Source organism: Clytia hemisphaerica, unplaced genomic scaffold (assembly GCF_902728285.1).
Source record: "Clytia hemisphaerica strain Z4C2 unplaced genomic scaffold, Clytia hemisphaerica genome assembly, whole genome shotgun sequence".
NCBI classification, from domain to species: domain Eukaryota; kingdom Metazoa; phylum Cnidaria; class Hydrozoa; order Leptothecata; family Clytiidae; genus Clytia; species Clytia hemisphaerica.
The window spans coordinates 369261-389031 of record NW_027104432.1 but is presented as its reverse complement, the minus strand read 5'-3'; the positions used below and the strand labels follow the sequence as shown (position 1 = coordinate 389031).

The window sequence follows — 19771 nt, the reverse complement described above, 5'->3', positions numbered from 1 at the left end:
TCTGTAAAGCCGGAAGGGCTAGATCTGCGGCCTGGATCAAAAAGTGGCCCTCATTCTTGTTTGTCTAATCATTGTTCGGGCTTTGGTGGGATTTCCTACCAAAGTCATCTGACTAAAATCATGCAATTTCACTGGTTTGAGAGATGCGAAATAGCGTTTGCCGCCTACTTTTCTTGCTCTCGCACTCCGAGAACAATGAAAATGCTAGATCCTACACGCTTTTTTTTATAAGAATACACTTTATAAGAATGTCCATGATGAAAATGGCCAAAAAATTAAGAATATGCTAAGAATATCACCATCATGGAATTTTGAGACGTATTACTAAATGTTAAATCTAGTCTGAATTAGATCTAACTAAGAATGCGTAAGAATAGTTTAGATGATTTCCAAAAAGTAAGATATTATGATGAAATGGATTTACACCATTCTTATAAAAAAAAAAGCGTGTATCCATCACCTCGAAATTCAATCAAGTCACAAAATCATGCTTCATTTTTTTTGCTGGATAAAGGTTAAAGCTGCAAATCTAGTCCTTTGGGCTATGATAAATCATTGAATAAAAGAAACACCCCAGGGATTCACCCAAGGAACAAGACAAGCGGCAAAATTTTCAGCCACAATTCGACCAATTTTGTAGACTCCAGCTACCTCAAAGTTTGAGGTGACAGATAGACAAGCTGATCGAATTCGAAAAAAAAACATTCAAAAATTCGAATCTTTGTCTGGTTTATCCTAGGCTACGGTCATATCTCCTGCGCTCCAGACGTAAAACTTCTTCTCTTCGAAGAGAAGCTCAAGTGGAACAAAGGAGATATGACGTAGCCTAGTTTCTCCGCGAACAAAACATTTTCATAAGAACCGGGCTTTATAAAGCTCCGTGCACATCTGCATTAACGAACGTTTCAATTAAGGTTTTTTATGAAATGTAAGATCCTTATTTTTTGGGTGTTTTTCGCGTTTTTTTCACCTTTGCTCTGACTCCTGTGACAAGCTTTTTTATAGTCCGAAAATTTTATGTACACCGTCTACGTATGGCTTTTACCAAAATACCGTTGCTTTTTATAAGAATTACCTCATCCCGGACGAAAAATCAGGTGTTTTACCGTCACCGTGGCTCTTGCAAAATACCGTTTCCCGAACACTTTTTATCGTTTTTACCGCTTCCCGGCCCTAAATTAGGCCTTATCCCGAATACCGCCAGATCGTACGCCCCCCACTAGAAAAATGATAAGCAAAATTAAGAATACACTTTCACTTTATTTTCCATCATTTTTATTATGTTGTAAATAGGAAAAGGTTATAGTTATTGACACACCATCATATCTAATTTCATTCAGAGTTATACACATTAAATTTATCACTAGCACCTAAACCTCATTATGAAAATATTGACATTATCCTATCTTCAATTTCTTTGGGTTCCTTTAATATTGAGCGGCTGATATTTTCATTTTATACCGTTTTTTGTCCTCACCAAATTCATGTTTTCTGTCTAAATGATTTTGGCCTTCGAGCTTAGCTTCTTGCTTTTAAAGTATTCAGTTAGTGATCATCATATGTCTATATAAAAAGTAAAATGGTTTTAATCGGGAGGGAAAAATTGGAAAAATAAACTTTTTCTAATTTTTGTTCCTTGTGTTTTGTTTATATCGGGAATCCGCCATTTTTCTTTAAATCTGTTCACATAGCAACGTGATAGACCGTATATTTAATAGCCCGGGCTTTTACGGAAGATAGCTAAGAAACTCACCAAAGCGATATCTCGAGATTGGAAAGGAGTTAAGAGATGGTTGACCCTTCATTGGATCGGGAATTTAATAGAGAATAAGTTGGGAAAGGTAAGAGTGGGTAAAGAGACTTTCGAAAAAAAATATATTCGGCATCTTTGCCCGATGACGTCATCAGAACTAAAAAAAAATATAAGTTTGAGAAGGATTTAAGCAATGGTTGACCCCTCATATTGTATCGGAAATCATCGAAAGAATCTTTTCGGTAAATGACAAATTGATTTCAGTCAAGCAAAACATTTATTACCCTTTCAATGACGTCATTTAGGACCCAAATGAGGTCACAAAAAATTAAATTTGCAATATTTTTAGTTTTCAAGTTTATCCATTTAGAGTGGTAATTTTTCGTTGTTTGGGCTTACAAATCAGATCTTTTTACCCTCCCCACCATCCAAAGGGCTTATGATGCGTTCAGCTCATCTACTCCTCGGCGGGTGCGACACCGGGTACAAACTGGGTGGCAAAATTCTTGGAATCAAAGTGCTCATAATTCCAGCTGCAATACGCTTGTTATGTGCAGTCAGTAATTTTTGCGCAGATATGTAATTAGTTTGCGCAAATATGCAATTTTTGAGCAAATATATAATTATTTTGCCTAGATATGTAAATTCGAGCTGCTCAATTATGTAACTAAATTTCTGCACAGATAATATAAAACACGATCTTTAACATCAATGGCACACCCTTGATAGTTTTTTGCCATTACTTTTACCTTTTTTGGGCTTAGGTATTTTAGCTAATATCTGCAATCATGGTGAAAATATAATGAGAATTTAACTTAATTTCCTCGTTTTTAGAAATTTGGAGTTCGGGCGAGAAAGTCACTTTAGGGCAAATTGATAAATTTATTTGAGTATTTCAATTCAGGAGGGGTTTAAAAACTTCCAGGCTATATTCTGAGCACTAATGGACCATTCTTGGACTTTTAGTTCCTCAGATCTTAAGGTCCTAAGTCTTAAGTCTAGCGTTATAACTCAGAGTTAAAACTCTATCCTTCCAATCTACTTTAGAGCGCTTCCAAATCGTTTGTAGTTATAAAATTTTGTAGGAATTTCTCTTTTTTTCTCAAATATTACGACCATATGATCGCATCAAATACAAGAATTTGTCATTTCATAGATATGTTTTCAAAATTTTTAGATCTTATAAGCATCAACTTTATAAGAAAATGATCTTGGAACATGGAATCGCACTTAAAATGGGAATATTGGTTCCGCGTCCTCCCTCTCAAAAATATCTTGTAATATACTGTTCTTTTGAATAGACTAAAAATGGTTAGGTCGTAGAAAAGATGTCACGGGACTCAAGGCTTGCCCCCCTACTATTAGATGATAATCCTCATAGGAGCAAGGGGGGTAAAGCTTTGAAAATATATTCTAAATAAGCATTTATGATGCAAAAGATTATTAAAGATTAAACTTAACACATGGTCAGAGCTTGTTTTCTCCAATACTTGCAATATATCTCTAATCTTAATTTTTCGAGAGCTTTTCAAAAATATACAACAAGCCTCTATTGTCTCAAGCTAATATTTTCATTAATTCTTGACCCTATACACTGGGTGAAAACCGAAATTTCCAGTTCATTGGAAATACCAAAAAAGACCTAAAAATGTCTGGAAATCTCACTTTTTTTGGTATTTCCGAAGGTATGGAAATGTCAAATTCTCAAAATTTGGAAACGCCACTATGTGACATTCGCTAAATTCCCAGACTTTGAAATGTCAAATTTCCTGATCTTTTTTTATGTTTTAAAATTCATCTTTTTTGGGATTTCTTGAGGAATGGAAATGTCAAATTTTCCAAATTTGGAAACGCCACTATGTGACATTCGCTAAATTCCCAGACCTTGAAATGTCAAATTTCCTGATCTTTTTCATGTTTTAAATTCATCTTTTTTGGGATTTCATGAGGAATGGAAATGTCAAATTTTCCAAATTTGGAAACGCCAATATGTGACATTTGCTAAATTCCCATAACTTGGAAATTTCATATTTCCTGGTATTCCTTTTAATTATTATCATATTTTAATAGGTTTTAAAAAGCTTCAAATTACTATGTGAGGAAAGATGACCATAAAATCTTCGTTAATCTAATCATTTTACCAACTTGACGCTACAAGGATACAAAAAATGGCAAACCAACAAATAATACATAACATTAAATATTTATTTAACATGTTTCATTTCAAAGCACAAAGATAAAAAAAGCTATGATATTCTGTGATATTAATTGTATAAAAAATCCATCAAATCCACCATCTCACCATCAATCAAATTCCTGTCGAGTCTAGTTATTAGAACCTTGCATACAGTATTTGAAATTTTGTGTACAATAATCTGTTGAGTGTATCATTAAAACTGTGATTTCTGAGATTTCCGATGAATGTTTAGTTTACCCATTCTACAAGTTTATGTCTGGAGCGAAGGAGATATGAGTTTTAATTAAGTTTTCAAGCCACTGATCTGAATGGTAAAGTCTGTCATTCTGAAGCGTAATGTATCAATACTCTGTCCATTGGAAATCCAAAAGAATTCAATTTAATTTACCGACTGCAACAATATTTCTTCGAGCAAAGGCTTCAATTAAAAGTCTTTAAGGTACAGTAGAAATCCCATGGTTGCGTTTTTGTGACTGAATTTGTTTCCATTCAGTTTCATTGTTTTTCTGAAAAGAAAATCAACCATTAATCGAGCATTAAATGATAAGAAATATATAATTTTCAAGTACAAAATTCATAACCACACACAACTTCATCTTACAAAGAACTTGAAAAAAAAAAATCGAATTTTTCAATGTTCGCCAAAGTCACATGATTGAATACTCACAATAATTGGCCAACACTTGTTATTGATTTAAGATAATAAACACATTTTTTCTTTCTTTCGCTCTCTTTTGTGAAAATAATAAACAAATCTAATAAGCGATTTACGTCATAGCAAAAGATAGTTCAAAATAAAGTCTTAAGGAGAGCATTACTTCCATAAGGAATAATAACAGGAAAGAAACACTTTTATTTGAATATATTTTATTCAACCTTTTTTGTAGAAAAACTTTGAATTTTCGACCGTTTTTCACAAAATTTGCTGAGTCGTGACCAACATTTGAAAGAATCTTTTTCCATTTTTGTGATCTTAGGACTGCTCCGAAAAATTGGTGAAATTCATACCCTTTACATGTCATACAGTGGGCATTTTCCTCAATATTTCAACCCTTTAAGAGCGAAAAATCTTTTTAAGAATTAAGAACTAATTCATCTTTAGTCTTTCTAGCGACTAAAAATTTGAAATTTCCTGAACTTTGAAAAGCGCTATAACAATGTGAAATTTCGAATTTTGAAAGATGTGAAAATATAAACTTTCAGATCTTTTTGTAAATTAAAAGGTCAGATTTTGAAAATTCAGGAAATACGACTATTTTTGTGAAAACTTCAGGAAATAGACATTTTGAAAAATTTTGGGAAAGTGATCCTTCATGGTCTTTCTGACATTGCAAAATTTCGGATATCTTGACATTTGAAATTATGAGAAATGTCACCTTTTTTTTCTTTGGAAATCTTGGAAAGTTCATCTTTTAAATGTTTCTTACGACTCAGAAATCTCACATTTCCTGAATTCTAGAAGACCATAAAATGTGAAATTTCAAATTTTGAAATATCTGAAAATATCAGCTTTCAGATCTTTTTGTAAATTAAAAGGTCAGATTTCGAAAATTCAGGAAATACGACTTTTTTTTATGGAAATTTCAGGAAATATGACATTTTCCAAATTTGGAAAATTCCCGAAGACAGCTTTTCACCCAGTGATAATTTTGCCTGAGACCGTCTTGTTTGTCCGAAAATCACACCAAAGTGTCCGAAAAAAAATTGACACCTAAGTTATTTTGATCCCCCTACCCTTAGCTTTCCAAAAATGTATAACAAGTGCTTTGACCAAAAAATCGAGCGATTTTACAAATTTCACCCTACTAATTGGGGAATGTTGCTTTCTGTCAAAATATTCTGTACTTCTAACCATATGAAAATGGTCTGGTCTGTAACTTTTCAAAGTGTAATAACACCCCTGTGTCACAGATCCGGTGGACTCCCCGCCTCGGTGGAAAAATAGGCCAAAAGATTGTCCCCGGTGGAAAAATTACCCTACATTTTCAACACCACTGGGCAATTGCCCTATGATTCTATCCCCATTGAAAATTGAATGGAAAAATTGGACTCCAAAACCATCCCCACTGGAATTTTTGAGCTGGAAACAATAGATTTTCTATCCCCATTGGGATTTCCATAGAAATCTTCATCCCCACTGAGGGAAAAGGTTCCACCGGGGTACTGAGACAGGGGTGTGTAATAGGAAGAAAGACAAAATGGCAACCACACTCAATAAACAGAAAAAGGTTTTAGTACTTTTTACAAAATTGACTAGAGGGGTAACTAAAGTAACGGAGCAAATTTAAACCTGATTTCTTTAAATGAATGTTAAAAGGCTAAAACGTTGTATTTTCATAAATTAAAACACTAGGATTAAATTATTTGGTAAATAAGAGTACCCCACAACCTAGCCCAATTGGGGTAGCCAATAGGTCTATCGGGCCCCATCTGAAAAATCGACTACCAGAAGGACCATTGTTTTTGCAAATCTTTTTAAGCAGTTCTGATCAATACATGAAAATAAATCACTATGCAAAATTTAAGGCTAAATGGTTCACTTGAGCCCTTTTTATGGCACTTTAAAATTTCTCAGATTTTAGGGTTTGCAAGGATAATGGAGTTTTAGAATTGACAAAATTGAAATTTTTGATGAAATAAGATTCAGCTCAAAATATTTTCGTACCCTACCCAAAGCCCTCAAGCTTTTCATACCCTACCCAAAAGAGGGAAAAAATTTCATGCCGTACCCAAATCCCTTCCGCCTCGGTATAATAACCGCTCCCTAACGTTAAGTATGAAAGTGATGAATTAATATTTGTTTCTTCATTTTTCTACTTCATGTTCAGATCTTTTTCGAATTTCTTCTTTTTGATAATATTCAACTCAAAATTATCTTTTCAACAAAGACAATACCACTATCTGATTTGAATTCCATCAAAAGTTACATTTTCTGTCTCTGCTGCAAATTATATTGAGACAGACTTTACAGGCCAGCCCTTTTCAGTGACCTCGTTTTTGTTAGGGCTCAATTTTCTGAAAATATTTGCAGCCATTTAGAACGTCATGATTTAAAGTTGAAAATGAACAAATCTGTGCAGATTTCTCTATGAGAAAGACGTTGAAAAGATTATGATTTTTTATCATCATTCAATTGACTTGAGAATCCATTTCTATTGCTGTTGCCTTTGTAAAACTTAATCTCAATTCGCACAAGAGTATTCAGCCATAAAGTTTCTTAACTTTCTTAACTTTACCAAAGCTTCCTTCACAGGTTCTGTATTATATAACATCTTATTTTAAAGTTACGTCACGTTGTAGTAATAGGTCACGTGTACTTATTTTTTATAACACGTGTTTTTCTTTTGAAACATTTTTAGTTCACGTTTAGACCCGTATCGGACGGTTGTCAATTTTTCTTGGAGATTCTTTTAATGGTCCACACGAGAAACCGGATTTAATATAATTTCGATTTGAGTTTATGGTTTTTTGATTTTAATTTCGTGGTGAAATTGAGTTTGTGAATTCATGAATTTTGTGTTTTGATTTTTGTTATTATGGCTGTGGCTGACAAAAATCCGAAGAGATCGCGTACAGGATTAATCGTTTACCTTAACAAATTGTTCGACGACGTCGAAAGAAAGTTGGAACAGTACGATAGAAATTTGAATCATATTATTTCAGTTGAGAACTTGGCGGTTAACAAGTTCAATAAAATTATTGAGTTGTCCGAGGTCATCGCGGAGTCGATCGAAGATCCAGAGCAGCTCCAGAAAGAAATCGAGGAATCGGTGAAAAGTGAGGTAAAATTTACCGAAAAATTAACTGTTTTGAGAAACTTTATCGCATTGAAGCAGTCTGCTGTGAGTTCAGCTGTAGAATTTGCACGCGCTACCGTCGTTGAACCGTCGAAACCTAAAGAACATTTTAAAAATGTTAAGCTCCCAAAAATGGTCGTACAAGAATTTTCTGGAAATCCTGAGGAATGGATTTCATTTAATGAATCGTTTGAAGCAGTTGTTCATTCGAATAGAAACTTGTCGAACATTGAAAAGTTTCAGTATCTAAAAAGTTATTTAATCGATGAAGCCGCTGACGCTATAAAAGGACTTAGACTTTCTGCTGAAAATTATGATAAAGCGAGAGAGATGCTGGAGCAGAGATTTGGCGATACACAAGTTTTAATTTCGCATCATATGTCGCAGCTTTTAGATATACCACCTTGTGCAAATGTAGAAAACTTAAAAGAATTGCGAAAACTTCATGATTCAATCGAATTTGCTATTCGAAATCTTGAAACTTTGGGCTTAGATCAAAAGGAATATGGTCCAATGCTATCACCTATTTTGCTGAACAAGATTCCTGTAGAAATCAAACTGATCGTTTCGAGAACTTTGGAAAAGAATCAAAAATGGGACATTTCCAAAATAATGAACACTTTTTTGACAGAACTAGAAGCGAGAGAGAAAGTCAGCACCTCATATACGGAGGAGGGTGCATACGCGTGTTCTGGTGCATCCCTACATGTTAGTTCAAAGTTCGAAAACAAGCAGAAACGAGAATTTCATAGAAAGGAGGATAATCAAAAACTGATTTGTATTTTTTGTCGGAGAGGTCACAGATCTAGAGATTGTGATATTATAACGAAACCGGAAATTCGTAAAAACTATTTTACAAAAGGAGAACCGTTGCTTTATTTGTATGAAAATTGGACATCGTGCTCAAAAATGTTCAAATAAAATGAAATGTTTTAATTGTAAAGGCAGACACCACGTTGCTGTTTGCACATACAAAAGTGATTCTTCTCAAAGTAATTCACCAAATACAAACTCCTCCCATCAAAAAGAGGAGAAGAAAGAAGAGAAAGATCAACACCCTATTGTTCCAGTCACAACAAGTAACTTTGTCGATGTAAATAAAGTGAATTCGGTTCTTTTGAAAACTGCTCGAGCGGAAATCTTTACAATAGATGAAAAACATTCAAAAAACGTTAGACTTTTATTTGATGATGGTTCAATGTCCAGTTACGTAACTAAAGAATTGTGTAAAGAACTTTGTTTAAAACCAATTGCAAAACAAAGGGTTGCGATCAAAACCTTTGGTCAAAACAAAACAGTCAAAGAGCTCGATGTTGTTGAATTGTGTATCAAGTCGAAAGATAATAGAGAAAGTTTATACATTGAAGCTTTCGTGAACGACATTTGTTTACCGATTGAAAAGAGAGTTTATTCGAGCGCTGTCAAGGATATATGGTCTTTCGTTAGAATATGGTCTCTCGTGGAAATGTGGTCTCGAAAACAATAGAGAGAGGGAAGAGTGAAAAAGAGGAAAGTTGTTTAACGTCATAACAGGTGTTTTTAAACAACTCTCCTTCACTTGTTGAATTTTTAAAAGACGGGGGAAACTTTCCCTTTTGCTTTTTTGTAACAAAATCTGTTGATATTTTAATTAATAGAACACTATCAGGACTACGACAGCTCTTTAAAAAGGTTTTTCTTGTAAAAAAGAAAAATCTTTAAGAACATATAAAGTAATTGAATTTTAAAACTTGTGCTTTTAAAAAAGCTTTTTTTTATAAGAAGAGAATCATAAACGCAACTATCAAGTCTACAGATGTGGTTTTTTATTAAGAATAGGATCAATTTCTACGGAGCCGAGTCTTTACTCCTTCGATTCAGCAGGCTTAGGACGCTCAGGGATGGTTTATGGTTTGTGTTGCAATTTTGTTAATTTATTTTGGTCTAAACCAGTCAATTCCTTTTTGCTCACAAAATTCATATTACCTTACGGGGAGAAATTTTCGACTACATATTCACGCCGCTAGACACTAGAGACCACATATTCGCGACGCTAGAAAGAACGCTCATTAGCTTTGTTCTTTTTTTGCAAGATTAATTTTTGTGCTTATAAACACTCGAGACCACATATTCACGACGCTAGACACTAGAGACCACATATTCACGACGCTAGACACTAGAGACCACATATTCACGACGCTAGAAAGTAGTGTGGTCGTGTTACAAAAATACAGGCTGTTTGTAGGAAAAGAATAAGATCCAGCTGAAACTTTCTCCAGACCTTCTCTATAGGATGGTTATGCCTCAGGAAAAATTCCCCTAAGATCCCACTGGTGGAACATCCTTTTTTTGGGACATTTCTTTTTTCCCCAGGCAAAATCCTAAGGGCGAAATTTTTTGAAAATTTCAAACTCATTTTTAGACATTATCAAGTATACCATTCGAAAGCTCTCGAAAAACTATATAGAAGACTTTTAAACGGGTATAGCCGATTTCCTTACCTAACTCGAGATATTTCATGCGCAAGTTCCACTTTTCGCCACATTTTGGTTATTTTGGTCTAAAATTGACCATATATAGCATCTTCTGCGTGAATTATCTTGACTTAGGTAATGAAATCGGCTATACCCGTTTAAAAGTCTTCTATATAATTTTTCGAGAGCTTTCGAATGGTATACTTGATAATGTCTGAAAATGAGTTTGAAATTTTCAAAAAATTTTGCCCTTAGGGTTTTGCCTGGGGAAAAAAGAAATGTCCCAAAAAAAGGATGTTCCTCCAGTGGGATTTTAGGGGAATTTTTCCTGAGGCATAACCATCCTATAGAGAAGGTCTGGAGAAAGTTTCAGCTGGATCTTATTTTTTTCCCTTAAATTATGCTAGACAACCCCACTAGAACGCTCATTAGCTTTGTTCTTTTTTTGCAAGATTAATTTTTGTGCTTATAGACACTAGAGACCGCATATTCACGACGCTAGAAAGAACGCTCATTAGCTTTGTTTTTTTTTTGCAAGATTAACTTTTGTGCTTATAAACACTCCAGACCACATTCACGCCGCTAGACACTAGAGACCACATATTCACGACGCTAGAAAGAACGCTCATTAGCTTTGTTCTTTTTTTGCAAGATTAATTTTTGTGCTTATAAACACTCGAGACCACATTCACGCCGCTAGACACTAGAGACCACATATTCACGACGCTAGAAAGAACGCTCATTAGCTTTGTTCTTTTTTTGCAAGATTAATTTTTGTGCTTATAGACACTCGAGACCACATATTCACGACGCTAGACACTAGAGACCACATATTCACGACGCTAGAAAGACGCTCATTAGCAATGTTTTTCTTATGGAAATTTGTACATATAATCACTAACTTATTTATCCCTAACTTTTTATTTAATTTTACTAATTTTAGTCCAACACTCACAGATAATTATTAAAGATATTACACCATGCATTTTTGCAACTTTAGCGTAGAGCTGAACAATTCATTAAGAGAATTTATTTATTAAATAAAATTGAACAATTATCTTTTAGTACACAAGAAAATATTTTCACAAAAACCCCCTGTAAACATTTTTTGTAATTTTGAAATACTCTCCTTCGCATTTGCTTTCGAGACCACATATTCTTGAAAAGACCACATATCCACGAAGCCACATTTTCACATCAGTGCTCGAATAACTGGTGATTGAAAATCAAGATATTTCTTTAGCAAAGGAACAGTATGAACCTTTGAACTTCGTTGATCTCGCTGATAGTAATCCACGTAATTTACCCATGTAAGAGGCCAAAACCGAAGCAGAACCAAAGTCGAAGCAACTAAACAACTGAGTGATTTCCTTTGTTTTAAACAATAGAAGATGTGTACACGCTAATAGAGATTTTATTTCAATGAAAGTTTGTTATTAAAAATGTGTGGAGAGTATGTCTCGCAATACTCGAAGTATAGTCATTAAGCAATTGCAAAATAATTGTTTTGAGTTTTTTAAGGTAAGTGATTACCAAATTAAAATGGTTGTGTCATTTGCTAATGTAACATTTTTGGAAGTTGTGTTATAAAATAAATCACCATTATATTGAGGTCATCAGTTGAAGCTACCGTCTACAAGGTTTTCGGCCCGCTGTTGCTAAGCAACATCTTCAATAACCTCTCATAGTAGTGGGCCAAGCTAATTGGTAAATTAGCGTCCTCAAATGGTGTTTAAGAGTTTGAATTCTTACCTTTTCCTTGGTCAGGGTTCATGGTAAGAGTTGAGAGTGTAGTCTTATAGATGTATATGTTCTATCAAGACGTTTGAACAGTGTGGTGACTGTGTTTGAATGACAAAAAAGTTCTTCCTTTTATAGTGAAGAATCAGAGTGCACTGTAGGTACGTTCTATTGTTTTTAAATTCGTGTGTCCAGAAGTACCTGTTCGGTTCAAAAAGTGTGCCTACTGTGGCGGTATAAATTACAAAGAAAAAATCTCTGCAGGGTGTATGTCAGAAGAATAAATCCCATTAATAGTGGAAAAATTAATCCCATTAATGAAACAAATATCGTTTTCATGCAAGTATTTTCAGAAAATACTAGGGCCCTCTGAGGCCGAAGAAAGCGACCTGTATGGACCTAAGTAATGCAGATATAGTCAATTTTCGTGTTATAGCATATATTATATTTCTCCAATAAACTTTACAGTACCAAACACAATATAAAATATACATATCCCTATAGGATATTGTGTGTATAGTCCCCGTATAGTCTGGTCAATTTTGAAATTTAGTTTTGACCAGAATATCTTTAAGATTTTTGTGTCTTTTATAAGATATAAATGGTGGGTTTTTGTATAATGTTTTGAGTGTTTGGTCTCTCGATATAAGAAACCAATATTTGGAAAGTACTTTGTGAAGGCTGTAAAAGTGTTCTGAGTAAGGGACAATGAAGGGTAGTATATATCGAAAAAATTCACCCCTGTAAATTGAGTTGTATGGCGACTCTGCAATGGAAAGTATGTTGACAATACCAACACTGCTGGGCCATAACGCCACTTAGGCTTTCTTGTTTTGCTATAAAAATCACTTAGAATCAAATGAATACCTTCCTCGGACTCATCGTTGCTACTATATTCTTGGTTTTCAGCTGCGCCAAGAAGTCCTTCAAAAGCTGAAATTAAATTATAAAATTTTCAAGAAATTTGCTAAACATTATCAAGAAAAACGAAAAAACGCAAATACTTTGATGTTTGATTTGTGTTCTTTCAATTTTGTTTGCTTGAAAAGTAGGAACGAAGTCATCTATTCTTCGAGCTTTACTTTTAAACCTCCAGCAGCGCATCCGGAGACTCATAAAAATCGAAAATAGAATTTAAAAAAAAAATCTACCTGTGTCAAACAACGCAATATCGAAATTTGGTTTTCGTCCAAAGAATAACTCGAATGGAGTTTTGTTTTTTCCAATGGAACGATGCGCACCAGTGTTGTATTGGTCTTGACATTCTCCAAGACGTTCTACCCAATTTTCTAGGAGAAGATTAAATAAGTTATAGTAAGAAATGTTATTGGCTATGAAAAAAGCATATGTTATCTATAGATGTAGTAAGTTTGTGGACTGCCTGTACCTCTCGTTTTTGACCTTTTACTCTCAAACTATTTTCTAAATTTAGTAAAAAAGAATAGTTGAATATGTTTGGATACAGTACAATAAAAAGCATACCTCCACCTTCTGCAATTTTGGTAAAGCAATATCGAATCTTATTTTTCCATGTACGATGGCTTCTTTCACTCTTTCCTTGACTCTGCGGATGGTAGGCACGACTGTTTCTAGCTTCAATTCCAACTCTTTCGAGGAAAAGCTTTAATTCACCTCGGAACTCAGTTCCTCTATCCGACTGGACTATCTTAGGAGGGCCAAATGTTCTGGAAAGAAAAAGTAAAAACTAACTTCGAGCACCTCACAATAAATTCTTTACAATCCTATCCCGCCAGTGATAAAGTGATAAATTCTATATCCCCATGAACAGGTGAGGATTTCAGATTCTACAGCTAAATAAATCAGAGGGAATGGCAAAATTTTTGTGGACAGATCTGTGGAAAGTGACACTATAGTGAAATCATATTTTGAAGGTGCGTCAAATTTGGTTCAACTCGGAATAACTCTGGAACCAAAATAGAAGCAGTTCATAGAAACGGCTTTTTTCTATAAAATCATATAAAATCATACACCTACCACAAAGGTCAGATAATTGAATTGATTTATCATGACTTATTCAAATTAAGAAGCTGATTTAGAGGTGCTTCCATTTTGGTTCAACTCGGAATAACTCTAGAACCAAAATAGAAGCAGTTCATAGAAACGGCTTTTTTCTATAAAATCATACATCTACCACTCAGGTCATATAATTGAATTGGTTTATCATGACTTATTCAAATTAAGATGCTGATTTAGAGGTGCTTCCATTTTGGTTCAACTCGGAATAACTCTGGAACCCAAAATAGAAGCAGTTCATTCATAGAAACGGTTTTTTTCTATAAAATCATATATCTACCACTCAGGTCATATAATTGAATTGGTTTATCATGATTTATTCAAATTAAGATGCTGATTTAGAGGTGCTTCCATTTTGGTTCAACTCGGCATAACTCTAGAACCAAAATAGAAGCAGTTCATAGAAACGGCTTTTTTCTATAAAATCATACATCTACCACTCAGGTCATATAATTGAATTGATTTATCATGACTTATTCAAATTGAGATGCTGATTTAGAGGTGCTTCCATTTTGGTTCAACTCGGAATAACTCTGGAACCAAAATAGAAGCAGTTCATAGAAACGGTTTTTTTCTATAAAATCATATATCTACCACTCAGGTCATATAATTGAATTGATTTATCATGACTTATTCAAATTAAGATGCTGATTTAGAGGTGCTTCCATTTTGGTTCAACTCCGCATAACTCTAGAACCAAAATAGAAGCAGTTCATAGAAACGGCTTTTTTCTATAAAATCATACATCTACCACTCAGGTCATATAATTGAATTGATTTATCATGACTTATTCAAATTAAGATGCTGATTTAGAGGTGCTTCCATTTTGGTTCAACTCGGAATAACTCTGGAACCAAAATAGAAGCAGTTCATAGAAACGGTTTTTTTCTATAAAATCATATATCTACCACTCAGGTCATATAATTGAATTGGTTTATCATGACTTATTCAAATTAAGATGCTGATTTAGAGGTGCTTCCATTTTGGTTCAACTCGGAATAACTCTGAAACCAAAATAGAAGCAGTTCATAGAAACGGTTTTTTTTCTATAAAAATCATATATCTACCACTCAGGTCATATAATTGAATTGGTTTATCATGACTTATTCAAATTAAGATGCTGATTTAGAGGTGCTTCCATTTTGGTTCAACTCGGCATAACTCTAGAACCAAAATAGAAGCAGTTCATAGAAACGGCTTTTTTCTATAAAATCATACATCTACCACTCAGGTCATATAATTGAATTGATTTATCATGACTTATTCAAATTAAGATGCTGATTTAAAGGTGCTTCCATTTTGGTTCAACTCGGAATAACTCTGGAACCAAAATAGAAGCAGTTCATAGAAACGGTTTTTTTCTATAAAATCATATATCTACCACTCAGGTCATATAATTGAATTGGTTTATCATGACTTATTCAAATTAAGATGCTGATTTAGAGGTGCTTCCATTTTGGTTCAACTCGGAATAACTCTGGAACCAAAAATAGAAGCAGTTCATAGAAACGGTTTTTTTTCTATAAAATCATATATCTACCACTCAGGTCATATAATTGAATTGGTTTATCATGACTTATTCAAATTAAGATGCTGATTTAGAGGTGCTTCCATTTTGGTTCAACTCGGAATAACTCTGGAACCAAAATAGAAGCAGTTCATAGAAACTGTTTTTTTTTCTATAAAATCAAAATATATCTACCACTCAGGTCATATAATTGAATTGGTTTATCATGACTTATTCAAATTAAGATGCTGATTTAGAGGTGCTTCCATTTTGGTTCAACTCGGAATAACTCTGGAACCAAAATAGAAGCAGTTCATAGAAACGGCTTTTTTCTATAAAATCATACATCTACCACTCAGGTCATATAATTGAATTGGTTTATCATGACTTATTCAAATTAAGATGCTGATTTAGAGGTGCTTCCATTTTGGTTCAACTCGGAATAACTCTGGAACCAAAATAGAAGCAATTCATTGAAACGTTTTTTTTCTATAAAATCATATATCTACCACTCAGGTCATATAATTGAATTGGTTTATCATGACTTATTCAAATTAAGATGCTGATTTAGAGGTGCTTCCATTTTGGTTCAACTCGGAATAACTCTAGAACCAAAATAGAAGCAGTTCATAGAAACGGCTTTTTTCTATAAAATCATACATCTACCATCCAAGTCAGATGCTTTAGTTGGTTTCAAAGTAAGATATTTGTACTTGAAGGCGGATTTTGTTTATTTTTAAACTAAAACAGTGGCGTGTTCGTATCATTCATAACACTCCAAAGATACATATAATTATAATGAAATTGATCATAAAAAATACCTGTAAATTTGTATGATGTGTAATAACAATTCCTTGGGTTCTTTCGATGTTAGTGGTCTGAGTTGTAGAAATCTTGTGAAATTGTCTATTACGGATAGGATTTGAAACATAAATCTGGTCACCTATTTGAACGGGAAAATTCTCCATGCTAACAAGATCAATTTGGTGGTGTCCATTGACCGTTTTTGATACGACGGGTGTTATTGGAGCCTTGTTTGAAAAAAACTGGTTGGTGCTGGGTATGTTCTTTATTTCGATTAAGCCAGGTTTGAACGAAACGTCTTGTTATACCATGAAACTTTATCCGAGCTCTGATATGTATTTTATGTGCTCCTTCTCCTTTTAATACGTGGTGAAAGTGTTTAACAATCAGTTCCAAATCTGACTTTTTTGGAACGATCTTCTTTTCAGCATCAGCTATTTCAGGGGCAGTCGTTTTTTTCACTGGATTAAATATCTCCTGAGTTTTTAGACCCTTCTTGGCGAGCTCATAAATTTTCCTTTGGGAATAGGTATAAGAGTGAACAAGCCTAATTTCATCTGGTTGTTTAAGTAAATGTAATGCCTCATCATAAATTCGGTCATCGATGGCTTTATGCGTTGTTTCTGATGTTCTGATCTGCTGTTGCTGCGGTTCATCTCTAGTTTCGGCATTTCCATCAGCGTTCACATCTTCTCCATCCAAATCATTTCCTATACTATCAGTTGCATCGTCATCCCCCGAACAATTGGTATGAACGGAAAAGAGCACCAAAAAAAGAATTAATGTAAAACTGAAATACACTTGCATTTTTCTCTCCGTTAACAATAAAACCGCTTACTACTCAATTGCAACAGAAGACTCTTTAAGTCACTTTTACATCGCAACATGGTCGCGTGGACACGAAATTTGAAAATTTTAAGCCCTCATTTTCTGTATGACCTCTAAAACATTCACCTATATATTTCTTTTAATAGGAAATCAATTATTTTTAGATTTATTGAAGTGGGATGAAAATGATAATTACTCTGACCTAATTCACCAATCACTGAGTGCGTATTAAAACAGGAAAACAATTAATTCACCTCTCAAAGACTTTGGTCTAGGGTCAAAAATATCTATATCGTAACGGCAATGTTAAATATTGTGTTCTTACAAAATTTTATTTCTTTCAAAATAGTTGATCTTTCAGCATTGTTTAAATGGATACGAGAAAGGGCCTATTATTCGAAAAAGTTGGCGCCTTTTAATTTGTGTTTACACGCTTTGAATTATTACAGATTCAATAAGATTTATAAAAACAAAAGAGAAATCCCGCTCAATTGAACAAACCCCCTGATTCGTTTAAAGCTTTTTACAGTGCTTCCATTTTGGTTCTGCTTCGGTTTTGGCCTCTTACAACCCATGACAATAGACATTCTTATCGGTTCAGCGCACTATTGGAACTTCATTGGTAACAAACAGATCAGATGCCCTGATGGTCCTACTGCTTTGGAGTCAAAACTCGGTTACGTTTTGAGTGGTCCAATCGCCTCGAATGATACATCGCCGACAACCTCGAATTTATTCGTTACTACACATGTATTGAAAGTCGCTTCAGAATTCGTTGACCCAAGACATGAGATTCGAGATCACCTACACCAAATCTATGATACCAATAATGAAATTCCATCTGACCCAGACGTTTTAAAAACTTTTGATGAAACTACGAAATTTCGTGACGGTCGTTATGAAGTTCAATTGCCTTTCAAATCTGAATCAATCGATACGTTGGGAGACAACTACAACACTTGCAGAAAACGTTTGAGAAATCTAACCAAAACTTTTAAGAACAATCCTGATTTACTTCAAGAATACGCGTCAATTCTTGAAAACCAAGAGTCGTTAGGTGTTATCGAACGTATCGAACCTAATGATTACAAAGTCGGAGAAACTCATTACTTACCACACCGTGCAGTTGTTCACGAACAGAGAGAGACTACCAAAGTTCGTGTCGTTTTCGATGCCAGTTGTAAGAGTGGAAAGGATGCTCCATCATTAAACGACGTTTTAGAATCTGGTCCTTCGCTGACACCATTGCTCCAAGACGTGCTTATGCGTTTTCGTTCGTTCAATTATCTAGTCGTTGCTGACATTGAAAAAGCATTCCTGAATATCGCACTTGCTAGAGAGCATCAAGACTACGTTCGGTTCCTGTGGTTTCGAGATATTTCGAATATTAACTTTGAACATTTTGAGCAAAATGACTTGATTGAATACAGAATCAAAACGAGTGTTATTCGGTGTTTTTACGTCTTCGCCGTTTTTACTCGCTGCTACGCTTATCAAACACATTTCACCGTTTCGCGAAAACGACCCAGAATTCGCTGATACTCTACTATCTTCGTTACACGTCGACGATTTAAACGCCGGTAAGAACACTGTTGCTGAAGCTTTTTCATTCTACAAGAAAGCTAAGGAATGTCTAAGCACCGGTGGTTTCAACTTACGTAAATTCAAGTCCAACTCGCCAGAACTTGAGCAATTAGTCAAAGAATCCTATCCTGATGAGGAGAAACAAGTCGCTTCTGATGATAAAGTATTGGGACTTGATTGGAACAAACAAGGTGACAAAATTGTTTTTGACATGAAAAACATTGCTGAAAACTTTGTTCGAGAAGCTACCAAACGTACTATGCTGTCATCGATCGCATCCGTTTATGATCCTCTGGGTTTGATCAACCCTCTTATCGTGAAAATGAAAACTTTGTTTCGTAAAACGTGTGAGCAAGTCGAAGAATGGGATCAACAATTGCCCGACCACCTATCTAAGGAGTGGAACCAACTTATCGACGAGCTTAAAGAAGCCGGTAAAGTCATTATAGACCGGAACTATTGTGTTAACAACCCAGATGACCCGATCGAGTCAACCCAGCTACATGCCTTTAGCGACGCTTCGGAAAATTTTTATTCGACCGCAATGTATCTTCGTTTTGTCACCAAGTCAAAAAAGGTGACCACCAATTTAGTGACAGGTAGAAATCGATTTATATCTGCTAAAGCCAAAGCTTCCAAGAAGATGTCCATGCCTCGTGCAGAGTTAAACGGTATACTGTTAATGTCTGAAACTTTTAACGATGTGAAAAGAAGCTTTGAAACTGTTTATTCGTTCGACAAAATCGTATTCTGGACAGACTCTACTGTCGCGCATACTTGGGTTAAGAGTGACCACAAAACTTACACAAAGTATGTCCAGTCTCGCTTGAAGAAAATTCGAGAGGTTATTTCTAAAGAATCTTTGTTTAAGCTCATTCCTTCTAAGCTTAACCCATCAGATATCAACACTCGCGGTTTAACACCTTCTGAAATGACTTATAATGAACTATGGTTTAAAGGCCCTGCCTTTTTGAATTTGAATGAATCTCTCTGGCCTAATCTTAAGGTCGGGGATAAGTTTACTGATTATGATATTGATGCAGCTATTAAAGAAGAAGAGGTTCACACGCGTTT

General features: G+C 34.6%; 1 protein-coding gene and 1 long non-coding RNA gene across 2 annotated transcripts in view; both read right to left on the bottom strand.

Annotated features, from left to right (window-relative positions):
* LOC136820582 (uncharacterized) overlaps positions 1-19771 on the bottom strand; it is an 82514-nt gene that overhangs the window by 12062 nt on the left and 50681 nt on the right. The gene's annotated exons all lie outside the window — the stretch shown is intronic.
* LOC136820596 (uncharacterized) lies at positions 12830-16336 on the bottom strand. Its single transcript, XR_010848619.1, has 4 exons — positions 16303-16336; positions 13423-13625; positions 13092-13229; positions 12830-12873 (listed from the first exon to the last, which is right to left on the bottom strand). It is a non-coding gene; the product is annotated as an uncharacterized lncRNA (long non-coding RNA).